The sequence below is a fragment of the Panthera pardus genome, unplaced genomic scaffold (genome assembly GCF_024362965.1).
Source record: "Panthera pardus isolate Hobbes unplaced genomic scaffold, ASM2436296v1 HiC_scaffold_25, whole genome shotgun sequence".
Lineage (NCBI taxonomy): Eukaryota > Metazoa > Chordata > Mammalia > Carnivora > Felidae > Panthera > Panthera pardus.
In genome coordinates, this window is record NW_026526821.1 from 92,380,751 (window position 1) to 92,395,272 (window position 14,522).

Genomic DNA, 14,522 nt, shown 5'->3' on the forward strand with positions numbered 1-14,522 from the left:
ATAAATTTGTATCTTCTAAGGAAAAGCGGAATATATGGAACAATAAGGATCATGTTCAAATCTAGTAAGAGTGAGCACTAACGGAAGAGCTGCAGTTCCCTGGAAATGCCCAGAGGTCACCAGAATGCCCACCTGGTTGGCTTCTCACATTTACATTGCCTATCTGGTCTCTATAAACGTCTGAGACAGAAGTTTTCAGTAAACCATAGAAAAATCTAAGTAGCAATAGGTTCTTACAAGTGACCAGAAAAATCAAAACAAAAACAAAAAAACAATAGGCCATCTCAAACTGGTATAGCAAACTATTTGAACATTACTTAAGATGGGAGGTCTGGCAATAGGAATCCAGACCTTCCAGTAATGATTTTTACCCAGTTGCCTTTGAGGTCTCTGGATAGTGGCTGACAAGACCAAATGAGGTCTCCCACTATCAGGAGAGAAAGGAATAGGTTACTCAACAGCAACAATGACAAAGGCCCAGGCAAATGTTATGTTATACAACTTGAAGGTCCTGGAAATGGTCAAGGAATGGTAAACCATAAACGGAAATGATTCCAAGAACTAGATCACACTGTTATTGTTGGAAGAGCAGCACATATAACTACAAAGTGAGATCCAGTAGACATGGCTTATTTACGATCTATTGCTTTTAGGTCAAGATCGGTGTTAGAATCTGGCAACAGCCCCAGTGGGTGCAACACCCCATTACTGCTATGAGGATGAAAACGGTGCAAAGCCTCAAGTCTGAGTTATAATAGTTGTGTGTTTCTAGAACGGAGATCTAGTGTATTGGCTTAGCAAACACAAGTGATGACTTCATCTTGATGACAAGGTTTTTCAAGCTGTGGGGATACAGAAGGAATCATATATAGAAATTTCATTTAGAGGTAGTGGATATTATTCACAGGAGATGCATACTTCTGGTGTAGCCATTGTATGGTAACTCCCCTCTTATGCTCAAAATGTTACGTTATCAGGTTAAATTAAAGAAATATGTTGTTCCATCAAGATACCTTGAAGAAACTTAAAATTCAAGGCAGCACTGGTCTTTTGCTTAGTAACCTGAGGTAGAGGATACCTGCCTTCTCTTTAGGCTACAGAATAAGTCACTATGGCAACTCTGGACCTGAACTGAAGCTATATGGTAAGTGTCTGGTACCATTATCTGAAATGCCCTGAAATTCACAAAATCAGTGTCAAATATAAAGACCTGGGCATTACACAATGTCCTTTTTTTACACTGACATGTAACTCCTGTTATCACCCAAAACATATCCTTCTTGCAAACTAAGTCTATTGCAGACATCACAGGGTATAGCAGAAAACAGAACGACATGGTACTGACCAGCTGGATGAGCTGGGGTCAAACATTGGGAACTTTACTTCTTCATGTGTAAAATAAATATAATATTAGTACCATGCCAGGGTTGTTATAAAGATTACTTAAATAAAACATATAAGGTGTTTAGAACTATTCCCTGAATAAAGATTGTTGATGATGATTTTGAAATGGAAACAAGGTAGGCTACATTTAAAAGAAAACCACATTTAATACTTCCTGAAATAGAATGAAGCATTTTGAGGAATGGATTCTAGCAATTATTGCATTTGGTGGATGAAGCCAGGAGGTACTTCTATTAGTTCTATTCACTAACTCCTATTTATTCTTTTAGTCTCAGGTTTGATGCCACTTCTTCTGGGAAACTTTCTTAGACAGGCTAACTTGAGTCAAGTGCTTCAGCTTTGTGTGTTCATAACATTCTGTCATTCTCTGATCATAACGCTTTTTGTGATTCATTGTGAGGAACTGTTTAATTAGCCATGAACTCCATGGGGTCATTCATTCCAATTTATGCTGTATATCAAGCACAGTACTAGGCAGATAGGAGGTATTCAATAAATAGTTGCTAAATGAACGGATACATTAATCTATCAATTGCCATAGTGCACCTACCCACTCATCCCCCAACTTGGGTAAGAATGCTATAAGTAAAGCCATCAGATATAAAACCAGCAGCACCCAGAACTGGTGTGATAATTCCCAACTTAGGTCTAATGTGAAATTATTATGACACTAAAGCATAAGACTGTTGGTATTACATAAGTCCAGAACTAATTGCAATATTTAATAATTCCCCATGCTTGGAAATCAAAAGGGTGATTACTTATCCATTAGAAGGTTATGAACATTTTCCAGTCCTGGAATAAAGAAGTGTTTAAATGTTGTACATTACAGCAGTCAATTATTCATTCACACAGCAACTATTTGAGTAGCTCTTATCCTAGATTTGAGGGATGCAAAAGTGAACATGATAAATATGGTCTTTTGTTTTCATGAAGATTATATTCAAGAGAGAACTAGAGAAAACAAAGAAACAAGAAACCGGGCAAATGAGATAATATCCAATATTGAAAGGTGTCATGGAGGAGAGTAATATTGGATAACGGGAATCAGATGATTGAGAGGAAATGAATAGGGCTATTTTGGATTAGACAGTCATGACTTTTTATTTCAGAGATGAACAATGAGAAGTTACTAGTACTGAAAAGATCTGGGGGATACCATTCCAAACAAAAGAAACAGCACAGAAAAAGGCTCTCAGGGTGTATATGACACAAGTAAAGGACCAGGAGAGCATAAAGGAAGATAGAGCATAAAGAGGAAGTGGGAGAATGAAGTGAAATAAGATAAAAGGGTTATGGGATGGGGTAAGATCCTTTAGGCTTTGTGCATCATGGCAATTTGGATGTTAGTTGATTGCCATGGATACCCATGGGTTTTTGCTTTTCAGCATGATTTAGGTTATTAAAAACCACCATGGCTGTTATAAGGAAAATGTACACATTCTGTTATGAATGCTGAATGAACACAATCTATATATACTTCAGACATCATCTTAATAATGATGTTGCTAGAGTTTTTGCTTCTTTTTCAATGCTGCATAATGATTTCAAAATCCTTCTGGCTGAACACCGCAGTCCAACTGTTCTCTATTTTCCAACATCCCCCAAATGATTTTGTTGACGTATCAATAAAAACAGCCTTAATTAAGGTAGTGCAGGTCACATTTCACATCAAAGATAGCTAATATTAACTGGAACCCAAGATTACTGACCTACAGAAAAGTCTCCTACCGACTATGTGGCACCACCACACAAGTTATCCTACACAGGTGGCAAGGCTAGTCATCATTTCCATGATGTCTCTTCGGAGTCTGAACCTTTCCACACAAAACGGGACTTGCCATTTTCTCTTTTGTATGCAACCAATTGAAATTCAGATTGAAGAAACTTAGAAAATTTTGGTGTTTTTTTTTTCCTGATTTCATTTAGTTTTCTCACCAGAAAACATTTGGGACACACTTGCATGTTACCTTCTGTTCTCCTTGCTGCGTGTGTCATCAGGGTGAGGTTATAATTGATGCTGACTCTCAAGCTGGCTGTGACTTACTGTCCACAGCAGAGCTGAGCTCACAGCACTTGGCTATTTGTTATAAATCCGTACAAAGTTTCACAAGTAGGTCTCCTTGATTACCTTTAAATGCCTATAACAGTCACTGACAATTCTGAGCAGTGTGTAGATTTTAGCAGGCCTGTAGGTTCTTCTTACTATTTTTGGCTCATAAATAACTATGTATTGTATGTTCCATCAGTTATTTCAAAACAAATCATGCTCTATTTTTTTTTTTCTCTCTCTCTAGATGGGAGTGTTCCTGCATACTCTGTTCCATGCTAGGTACTGGTTAGGGAAAGCTGAAGAAGACATGATTGCTCTTTTTAATGGGTATAGATATGGTTGTTTAACCAACAATTATATGTTATATCTGAGAACTAGGTGCTATAAGCATCTTTAGCTTCCTCCATCCTGCCCTCTTCCATGCACCAGTAGAACCTAAATCATTGGAAGCCTCCTCTCCTGAGGTGAAGTTTCAATAAAACTTTGAGGGACAAATGGAATTAATTCTGTGAAGAAGGTAACTGTTTGGATACCTAAGGGGCAGGCAGGACTGGGGATCCAGAGCAAATGTGAAGACTGTAGGAGGAAGGCAGCTTCCTCTCACTGAGTCAAAGGGAAGAGGTAGAGATTTCGGTAAAGATACTGGTCAACTATTAGAGAAGGAGTTGGGATGGCCATAGTTACCTCAGAAAGTATGAGGTTGGGTTATCTATGGAGGGAGAGGGAATGGAACTGTGGGTTTTACAGAGAAGCCAGATTGCTTGTGATTGCCAGTGTGGAAAATGGAAGATGGAGGTTAAGTGGAAAATGCAGCCAGGGGCAATTCAGTAGTCTTTAAGAAATGCCAAGGTCAAGAGCCCAGGAAGTTTTGACAGAAAACTAGTTGTACTTACATCATATATTAAAATAATATTTGGGGGATGAATCAACACAATTCGCTGTTTGTACTACACAAATAAAAGAGTGTACACAAATAAAATATTTGTACTATGCCAATAAAATAGAATTATTTAAAAACTGGCGTGTTGTTTCAGGGATGCAGCAATTCTGTGATTCAAACCTACAATTTGCAATTTCACTTCCAAACATCAGATTTCTCCTCATGAGACCTCACTCCTTATCTCATCTCCACTCTGATATCTCCCTCAACTCAGCCTTCCCCACCCTACCTGTGTCTAAGACACCCAACCTGCCAGATCACCAGCTCTTTGTCTTCACATGGCTCCCTCCATTTCAATTTCCTGCAAAACTAAGATGTTGCTCATCAAGTTATTAAGGTTATAAATTCATTATAGAAGAAAAATCTTTACTTTTTCTCCCCTTCATTGTTCCCTCTACAGGAGGAACTCGCTGCGCATTAAACCACGCTGCACATTAAAACATACTGTTGTTGGGTGCCTGGGTGGCTCAGTCGGTGAAGCATCCAACTTCGGCTCAGGTCATGATCTCACAGTTCATGAGTTCCTTCCAGCCCCGCATCAGACTCCCTGCTGACAGCTCAGAGCCTGGAGCCTGCTTTGGATTCTGTGTCTCCCTCTCTCTCTGCCCCTCCCCTGCTCACGCTCTTTCTCTCTCTCTCAAAAATAAAATAAACTTTAAAAAAAATTTAAAACACACTGTTGTTTCATCTTCATACCTAAAAATGAAATCAGAATTCTCTGGAAGTAGGGACTGGACATGGGTGTTTGGAGAAATTTCTCCAGGTGATTTTAATGTGCAGCTTTATCAACCATAGTGTTAGCACCTAGTTGGCAACTCAGAGGAAAGTAATGTTTGAGAAGCTTTTGTACATAAGAAGAAAACTAGCCAGTTGAATACCAGTCAAACCGCAAAAGCACAAACATCACAACCATTACTCTTCTTGTATTGGCAGGGTCACTGTCCTTTGAATCACAGATGATATTTCAGAGCTAGGTATTATCAACAACAGTGCAATTTAAATAAAGTTCACTTGTTGCAATACTCAAACATGTTGTCAATCTGACCATTTACTTACAACTAATTTATTTAGGAAAAAAAGGCAAGGGTTCTACTGAACTGTAATCTTCTTATGCCATTTTCTAAGAGGAATGAAAGGCAACAAAAAACAATTACATTGAAACAATGCTCTGACCTCAATAATCACACATTGAAAATACTTTTATCTGGAAAAAGCCATTAGGAGAAACTAGGAACAAGGTGAAAATAGCTTTTGTGTGTTTTGGATAATAGTAACTCAGCAGGACCACAAAAGTAAAGCCTTATTAAATCTACTTCCCATTCTACAATTCTCGCTTCTTCCCAGAGTAACTCTTTGACTCCTGGTTTCAAAAGTTTCTTTTCTCAACCCAGAATACAGTAATATAGCCATCTACCTGGTTTTTATGAGTATTACACTTTTCACTAGGATGTGTCAGACACGATATGCAAAGATTAAAAATATATATTAAGACGCATTTTATTTACAGAAATAATAACTAATTTTGTTGCTGATTATTTGTAACATGCCAAGGGACTGACTAAGCATTTGAAGGAGAGGCCAAGAACAAAGTTACTTTAGCCTGCCCCTTATCACTTCTGAGCCACACGGTGATCCCCCCACCTCTACTGTCCCATTACTAATAGCATCTCTGCTTATCTCATGATAATACAAAACTCATCCAGTCCTGCCTTGTCTGGAAAACTGTGGTTCTGGAAGTCTCCCTTTTCCTGTATTCCCTTTCCCCTCCCCCTTAGAAAGCTTCCCTTTAGCTGGCTAATATCTGGAAAGAATAGAATCCTTTAAAATGAAGTAAAATTCTTAGAAACAGTTACAAAACAACATTAAAAATAATTCAAGAAATGAAGAGACAATTTATATATAAATTTACTACTCTGATAAAGGATGGATTATCATTTTGTTTTGTCTTTGTGTCATATTCATGAATATTTTACATATCCTTTCAAATGAGTCTCCTCTCCCAGCAATCTTTCTTTATCTGTCTCTCTTCCCATAACTGTAGGTCACACAGCTGGTTAACGGTGAAAATAAAACTCTAATCAAGTTCAATTTGACTCCTAATCTGCCATTTGCTCCCTGCATTTGCAATATCTTGTTATGTGTTTGAAGTTACAACAGAAATTGAGAACTTGTTTGGAGGTTCGACCTGATGACATTCAGCAAATAATTTCCCTATATTGAAGAATTATGTCTCCTATCAGGCAAGTTCATCCTATTCCTCAAATCTGTAGCTTCAAGAAGGGGACACATATGGAGCATGGAGAGAAGTCAATGGCACTGCCTCTACTGTCTGGTAAGTACAGGCAACTGCTGAGCAAGGGAGTAAAAGATGCAGTAGCACACCCATTGCCTGGGAAGTGCAATGGATGCAAAAGTGTAGTCACTCTCCACTAACAACTCTATCAGAAAAAAGGCCCTCTGAATCGCTGTAAGTGCTCAAGGTCCATCCAGGGAAAGAGAGCCCAGGTAATTTCATAAAATAAAATGAGCAACTAGATAGAGATGTATTTAAAAAGATGAACACTGAGGAAGTAGGACAGTTCAAAAAGAAACAAGTATAGAAAGTACCCTTAGTTTATGGGGCGCCTGGGTGGCTCAGTCGGTTGAGTGTCCGACTTTGGTTCAGGTCATGATCTCAGGGTTTGTGAGTTCAAGACCCGCGTCCAGCTGTGCGCTGACAGCTCGGAGTCTGGAGCCTGCTTTGGATTCTGTGTATCCCTCTCTCTCTGCCCCTCCTCTGCTCCTGCTCTGTCACTGTCTCTCAAAAATAAATAAACATTAAAAAAAATTAAAAAAAAAAAGAAAGCACCCTTAGTTTTAAAGCTAGAAATACAAAGAAAGGATATAGCTACCAGAAACCAAGCACAGGGACCAGAAAGATAGCAAAGGGAATACCCAGGGAATACACAGGCAGACTCATGAAAGAGAAAACAGAGACTGCTCAAATCAGCATCAAAGCAGGGGAAAGAATGAGAAGTACTCAGGTTTCTCCTATTTTCTTAATCTCAATCTCTTGCCAATGCCTACATTAGTAGAAAGTAATAGGAAACTGTTGGGTGAGGGAACAGAAAGGGAAAAGAATTTAAGAAGAAATGGGCAAGTGATTGACCCAATCGCTAATCCACTTCCTACTTGATTCTAAAGACACTGTAGTTAAAGAAAATCAAATACTTTTTATCTGTATTCAGTGATAACCAAATGTATATATTTCTTGCTGATTTCAATAATTATCATCATGATCATTCTGATCCTACCACTAGACTTTTCAGCAAAGTACAGCAGGTAAATGAATTCTCTCTGACTAATCATGCTTGCTTTAATAATACTGGTGGGGTGTAAGTGAACAGGAAAAAAAGACACTATTAAGCATTACTGGAATAACTAAATGATTTTATTAGGTTAGAAATGTTCAGAGAAGGAGTGGCATAACTCTATTCACATATCAACATGTCTGTTGATACTTTAAAATCTACTGAAGAAGACATACATGTTAAATCTCCCATAGGTGTTCCTTAGGTAACTCAAATCTTTCACCAATCTTTATCTTATCCTAAATGTAATATGAATAAAATTTGACCCTTTAATTAATATATACAGATGTATTCCACAATTTCCCCATGCAACACATAAAATATTATTGGGTGCTATCATGAACATTTTTATGAAAATTTTCTTCCCAATTTAGTAATAAGCTCTTTGTGGATAGAAACAATGAGTTAATATGTCTGTTACTACTGACAGCACCTGACCAGTGTTATGCATAGAATGATAAATATCAGGGTTAATGAAATATACCTCCCTTTTTTCCTTTTCTCACAAATAAATAAAAATGCATAGGGTGTATGGGAGATGACCTCAGTGTATAGGAAACAAGATACTATGAAGCATTACTGGAATAACTAAATGATATTATTAGGTAAAGATGTTTAGAGTATAAGTGACATAACCAAATGGTGACTGGTTGTTCTTGACATTGTCCCCCTCACAAGAACAACTAACAACTATTTAAGAATAAGACATCACTGAAAGAATCCTAGAGTGTGGGTTTGAAGTACTACCATCCCCTTGCACTACACAGACCAAGACAGAATGCATTAGAAGAAAAGAGAAGCAGCTATACATTGACTGCACTGTCCCTCCCCGAGGCCAGCACAGCATCAGAGAGGTCTCCTTGAGCCTCCAGTTCCTCCAGTCAGAAAAAGGAGCCCATAGGGGACAACCAGCACTAGCCCCAGCATTGTGAGCACTTTGTGAGAGCCTCTAGTCTCATCTCACACCATGAGGATTTCTGGGGAGAGTACACAGCTCAACCACAGGGAATCTGTGATGGAGAAGTGGGAAGGGTCTTTCAACAACTAGCACATGTATCTTGGCAGACAGAGTTCATACCTGCTCTGCCTCAGCAGTAACCCCAATCAGAGGTTTTGCTCATCTGCAGAACCAAGTCAGGCATCCATTATGACCAGGGAACTCAGCAGGTGCACATTTACCTGATTCAGATACTGAAGTTTGCTGGCATACAGCCCAGTTTACCCACCTCCAGGAAAGGAGTTGAATCACAGAACCATCCACTGTGGAGAGTACATTCCAGCCCCATCTGACCAGAAGGGCTAAAGACAATTCCTAGAAGCAGTGAAGCCCAAAGCTGATTGTCCCCAGAACTGAGCTAGTATCAAATGTGGATGTTCCTATGCTATGCACAGGCAGGGGTATTAATACATAGCCAATGTTGAGGGTGGCTCCCAGCCCCTTCCAACCAAAGAACCTATTCGGTAAATTGAAAATAGCCTGGAGTGGCCCATTCCTCCCATTCCCAGGCAAGGAGGTGAGACATTGCCCTACCTACTGTAGAATGTGTCTTTCTGCTCCACCTGACCAGAAGGGCCAGAGACAACACCTGGACACTGTAGAGGTCAGTAGCACTCAAGCCAAGAGACAGAAAGGCAAAACAAACAGCTTGCCAAACAAAGCCAATGGTCTTATTTAGTCATGGAACTTGGTATGTGGGTAGGCTGGGGTTAAGACAACACAGAGCTTTATTGGCTTTAGAGCTGCATCTCCCACTGCCCCCAGGCAGGGAATCTAACTTGTAGTCCCATTCATTCATTTCTGAATACAGCCTTCAACTTATTTGGCCAGGGAACCTAACCAAAGCACATTGGAAGCAACATAGCCTGTTTAAAATCCCTATCCACAGTAGCACTTGAACAGAACACAGATGATGACTTTCCCCACCTTCAGAGTCAAACTGGTAGCTTCACCTGACAAGGGAATTCAATGCACACTCTGGCCTGATTCAGGTCCCCAAACCACAAGCTGTACAGGTCTGGGTTCTGTCCTGCTGTCCTGCCAAGACAGGGAAGCTAATTCACAGCTCTGTCTGGTATTGAATATGGTACCAAGTCCCGACCATCTAGTAAGCCAGAAAATCCAGACATACATCCTACAACCTCACTTGGATAGGGGAAAAAATTCAACAGTCTTATCCAACTATTTTCTGGAAATGTTACAACCCCCATCCCCAGCCTCAGAGCTGGAACAGCTGCCTCACCCAAAAATAGGCCATAATAGCAGGACCCACCTTCCTAAGGACATTACCAGCATCTATACCCAGAAACTTAAACTGAGCATGAGGTGAAGAAATGTCTCTTCTAAAGCAAACCTGTGGAAGAGGAGCCCCTTCACTCAAATGCACAAATACCAATATAATGAATCAAGAATCATGAAAAATGAAGTAAATATGACACCATCAAAGGAAATAAATGAAGCACTAAAAACTGACCCTGAAGAAATGGAATCTGTGAACTGTCAAAAGATTCAGAATAATCTTCTTATGAAAGTTTATTGAACTACAAAACACCGACAACTAAACAAAATTAAAAAGCAATGAATGAACAAAATGAGAAGTGTGGCAAGGAAATAGCAAACATCAAACAAACAAACAAAAAATACAGAAATTTGGGGTGCCTGGGTGGCTCAGTCGGTTAAGCGTCTGCCTTTGGCTCAGGTCATGATATCCCCAGTTAATGGGTTCGAGCCCTGGTCAGACTCTGTGCTGACACCTCAGAGCCTGGAGCCTGCTTCGGATTCTGTGTCTCCCTCTCTCTCTATCTCTCTGCCACTCATGCTCTGTCTCTCTTTCTCTCTCAGAAATAAACAAACATTAATAAAAAAAATACAAACAGAAATTCTTGAGTTTAAAATACAATCATTGAACTGAAGAATCTAATAGGATTTAAAAAGTAAACTTGACCATGCAGAAGAAGGAATCAGCAACCTGGAGGACCAGGACATTGGGAATTATCCAGTCACAGGAGCAAAAAGAAAAAAAGAACAAAAAAGAATGAAAAGAGCCAACCTATGGGAATTACAGAACACAATAAAAAGAAAACTCTTAGAGCAAAAGTAAAAGAATGCTAATTAACATTATGAAAACAAAAAGATAGTATAAATATTTGGTCATAGATTTTGCAATAGGGTAATAGTGCTGCATAATCATAATTACAATTCTACTTTAAAAGTTAGAAAAAGAACATAGTAAAAATAACCATAACAATAATCTATTATTACTCAGTAAAACAAACAAACATGTAAAATAACAGCAATAACCTGAAATGTGAGGCGAGGAAAAGTAAAACATTTACAAACTTTACTGAAGTTATCAATTTAAAATCAGGTGTTAAAGTTTAAGATATTTTACATAAGCTTTATGGTTACCACGGGGAAAAACCTGTCATAATTATATACAAAACACAATAAAGAAATCAAAGCATACTGAAACCAAAAGTCATCAAAACAAACAAACAAAAAAAGATAGTAGGATAAGAAACAAGGAACAATGGATCTAATAAACAACCAGAAAGCAATGAATGAAATGAGAACAGTAAGTCCTTACCTATCAATAATTACTTTAAATGTAAATGGATTAAATTCTCCAATTAAAAGACATATAATATCTAAATGGATTTTTAAAAATCCAACAATATGCTCCCTATGAGAAATTCACTTTAGCCTTAAAGACACACACAGACTGAGAATGAAGGTATGGAAAAAGAAATTTCAAACAAATGATAAGCAAAACAAAAAACAAAAATAACAAATAACAAATGAACAAAAAAACCCAGGAGTAAGTATATTTATAAAAGACAAAATCAATTTTAAACTGAAATGGAAAAAATAGACAAAGAAATCATTATATAATGATAAAGGGATGAGAGCACCAAGAAGATATAACAATTATAAAAATGTACACACCCAACATTAGGGCACTTAAATATATAAAGCAAAAACATAGCTAAAAGGAGAAATAAACAGTAATACAATAATAGTTGGGGAATTTAATGTCCCACTATTAACAATGAATAGATTATCCATACAGAGCACCAATAAGGAAAAAATGGATTCTGTATCCATTATAGACTAAATGTTAGGCTACAAAACAAGTCTTAGCAAATTTAAGAAGACTCAAATCATACCAAGTAACTTCTCTAACCACAATGGCATGAAATTAGAAATCAATAACAAGAGGAAAACTGGAAAATTTATGAATGCATATAAATTAAACAACATTCTCCTAAACAACAAATTGGTCAAAAGAGAAATTAAAGAGGGAATAAAAAAGTTTCTTAAGACAAACAAAAATGAAAATACAACATACCAGAACTTATAGGGTGCAGAAAAGCAGTTCATAGTAATAAACACCTACATTAAGAAGCAGGAAAGATTCTAAATAAAAACCTAAATTTAGGCCTTAAAGAACTAGCAAAAGAATAACAAACTGAGCACAAAGAAGGCAGAATAAAATAAATAATAAAGATTAATAAATATAAATAAAATAGAGAACAGAAAAACAATAGAAGAGATTAACCAAACTAATAGTTGATTCTTTTTAAAGGAAAACTAAATTAACAAACCCTTAGTTAGATATAATGACCAAGGAAAAAAGAAAAAGGACTCAGATCAACAAAATTATGAATCATAAAAGAGACATTACAACTGATACTATAGAAATTAAAAGGATCATAAGATCATAAAAGGCTTCCATGAACAACTATATGCTAACACACTGGACAACCTAGAAGAAATGGAAAAATTCTTAGAAACATCAATTTAGCAAGACTGAATCACAAAGAAATTAAAAAAAATCTACATATATCAATTACTAGTAAGGAGATTGAATCAATAATCAAAAATCTTCCACCGAAGAGAAGAAAAGCCCCACACCAAATGGCTTCATGGGTGAATTTAACCAAACACTTAAAAAAGACTTAACATCAATCTTTGTAAAACTCTTTCAAAAAATCAAAGAGGAGGAAACATTCCCAATCTCACTTTACAAGGCCAGCATTATTCTGCAACCAAAATCAGAAAATGATGCTATTAGAAAAGAAAACTACAGATCAATATCTCTGATGAATACATATGCAAGAATTCTGTATTGAATACTAGCAAACAGAATACAACAGCACATAAAAAGATTATAAGCCATGATCAAGTGGTATTTATGCTTGGGATGCAAGGATGGCTTAACATATGCAAATAGATCAATGTGATATATCACTCTAATAGAATGAAAGAATAAAAAAAGAATCATGATCATCTCAATAGATGCAGAAACAGCATTTGACAAAATTTAACATCCATTCATAATAAAATCTCTTAGCAATTTAGGCACAGAAGAACATATATAAACATTCTAAAGGCCATTTATGACAAGCCAACATCTAACATCATATTCAACGGTAAAAGTTTGAAAGCTTTTCCTCTAAGATCAAGAACAAGACAAAGGTGCTCACTCTCACCACTCTTACCCAATAAAGTACTAGAAGTCCTAGCTAGAGCAATAAGGCAAGAAAAAGAAAGAAAAGGTATTAGAACTGGTAAGGAAGAAGTAAAACTGTCTACAGATGACATGATTTAATATACATAAAATCCTAAAGATTCAATCAAAAAACTGCTAAATTTAATCAATGAGTTCAGTAAAATTGCAGGATATAAAATTAACATACAAAATCCATGGTTTTTATACTCTTAACAATGAATTTTCTGAAAAAGAAATAAAATAGACTTTTAGAAAACAACATTATTCTGGGTTGATTATTTAACAAAATAAAAATAGTTAATGTAATGATAATAACATACAGAAGAGTATCTGTGAAAATGTAAATCCATTTTAGAATTTATGGAACTATTACTAAATTAATACTAAGAGGTTTATATTACCTTTATGTAATCCTGATAATTAACTTACATAATAAGTATGTGTATTCCTGTTTTACACGTGAGAAAAAGCCAACCTCCTTACATCAAATACCTGATAAATTATAGCACTGCAGATGGTCCCTAAGTTATGATGTTTAACTTACAGTTGTTAAGATTTATGATGATGTGAAAGCAGTATGCATTCAGTGGAAACAGTACTTAGAATTTTTATCTTTTCCTGGATTACCAATAAGGGATATGATACTCTCTTATGCCAGGAAGTGCAAGCAAGCCATAGTTCCCAGTCATCCTTACAGTCATGAAGGTAAACAACTGATACACCTATAGCCATTCTGTACCCATATGACCACTCTGTTTTTCACTTCCAGTACAATATTCAATAAATCACATGAGATATTCAATACTTTATTATAAAATACATTTTGTGTTACATGATTTGCCCTCCTGTATGCTCCCATCCAAGTACTAACCAGGCCCGACCCTGCTTAGCTTCCGAGATCAGACGAGATTGGGCGCGTTCAGGGTAGTATGGCTGTAGACTGCCCTCCTGTATGCTAATGTAACTGTTCTTAGTATGTTTAAGACAGGTTATACTAAATGATGATGTTTGGTAGGTTAAAAGTTCTAAATGTATTTTAAACTTATAATATTTTCAACTTAGCATGTATGTATCAGGATGCAACTCCAACCATAAGTCAAAGAAGATCTTTACTCTGAGAACCCCAATCTGTTACTTTATTTGAGAGTATCTGCTCCTCACTATACCACACTGTGCCTGATAGAAAAACTCTAAAGTGGTTGGTGTATACGTCAGGTATAATTTACTTCTAGTACAACTGTTTATACAGTCTTTTTCTTGGTTAA

The 14,522-nt window shown here is 36.9% G+C and overlaps 1 pseudogene; it reads left to right on the top strand.

Annotated features, from left to right (window-relative positions):
- The first annotated feature begins 466 nt into the window (after nucleotides 1–466).
- The window catches only part of LOC109251564 (60S acidic ribosomal protein P0-like), a 40,372-nt pseudogene continuing 26,316 nt past the window's right edge, over nucleotides 467–14,522 (top strand).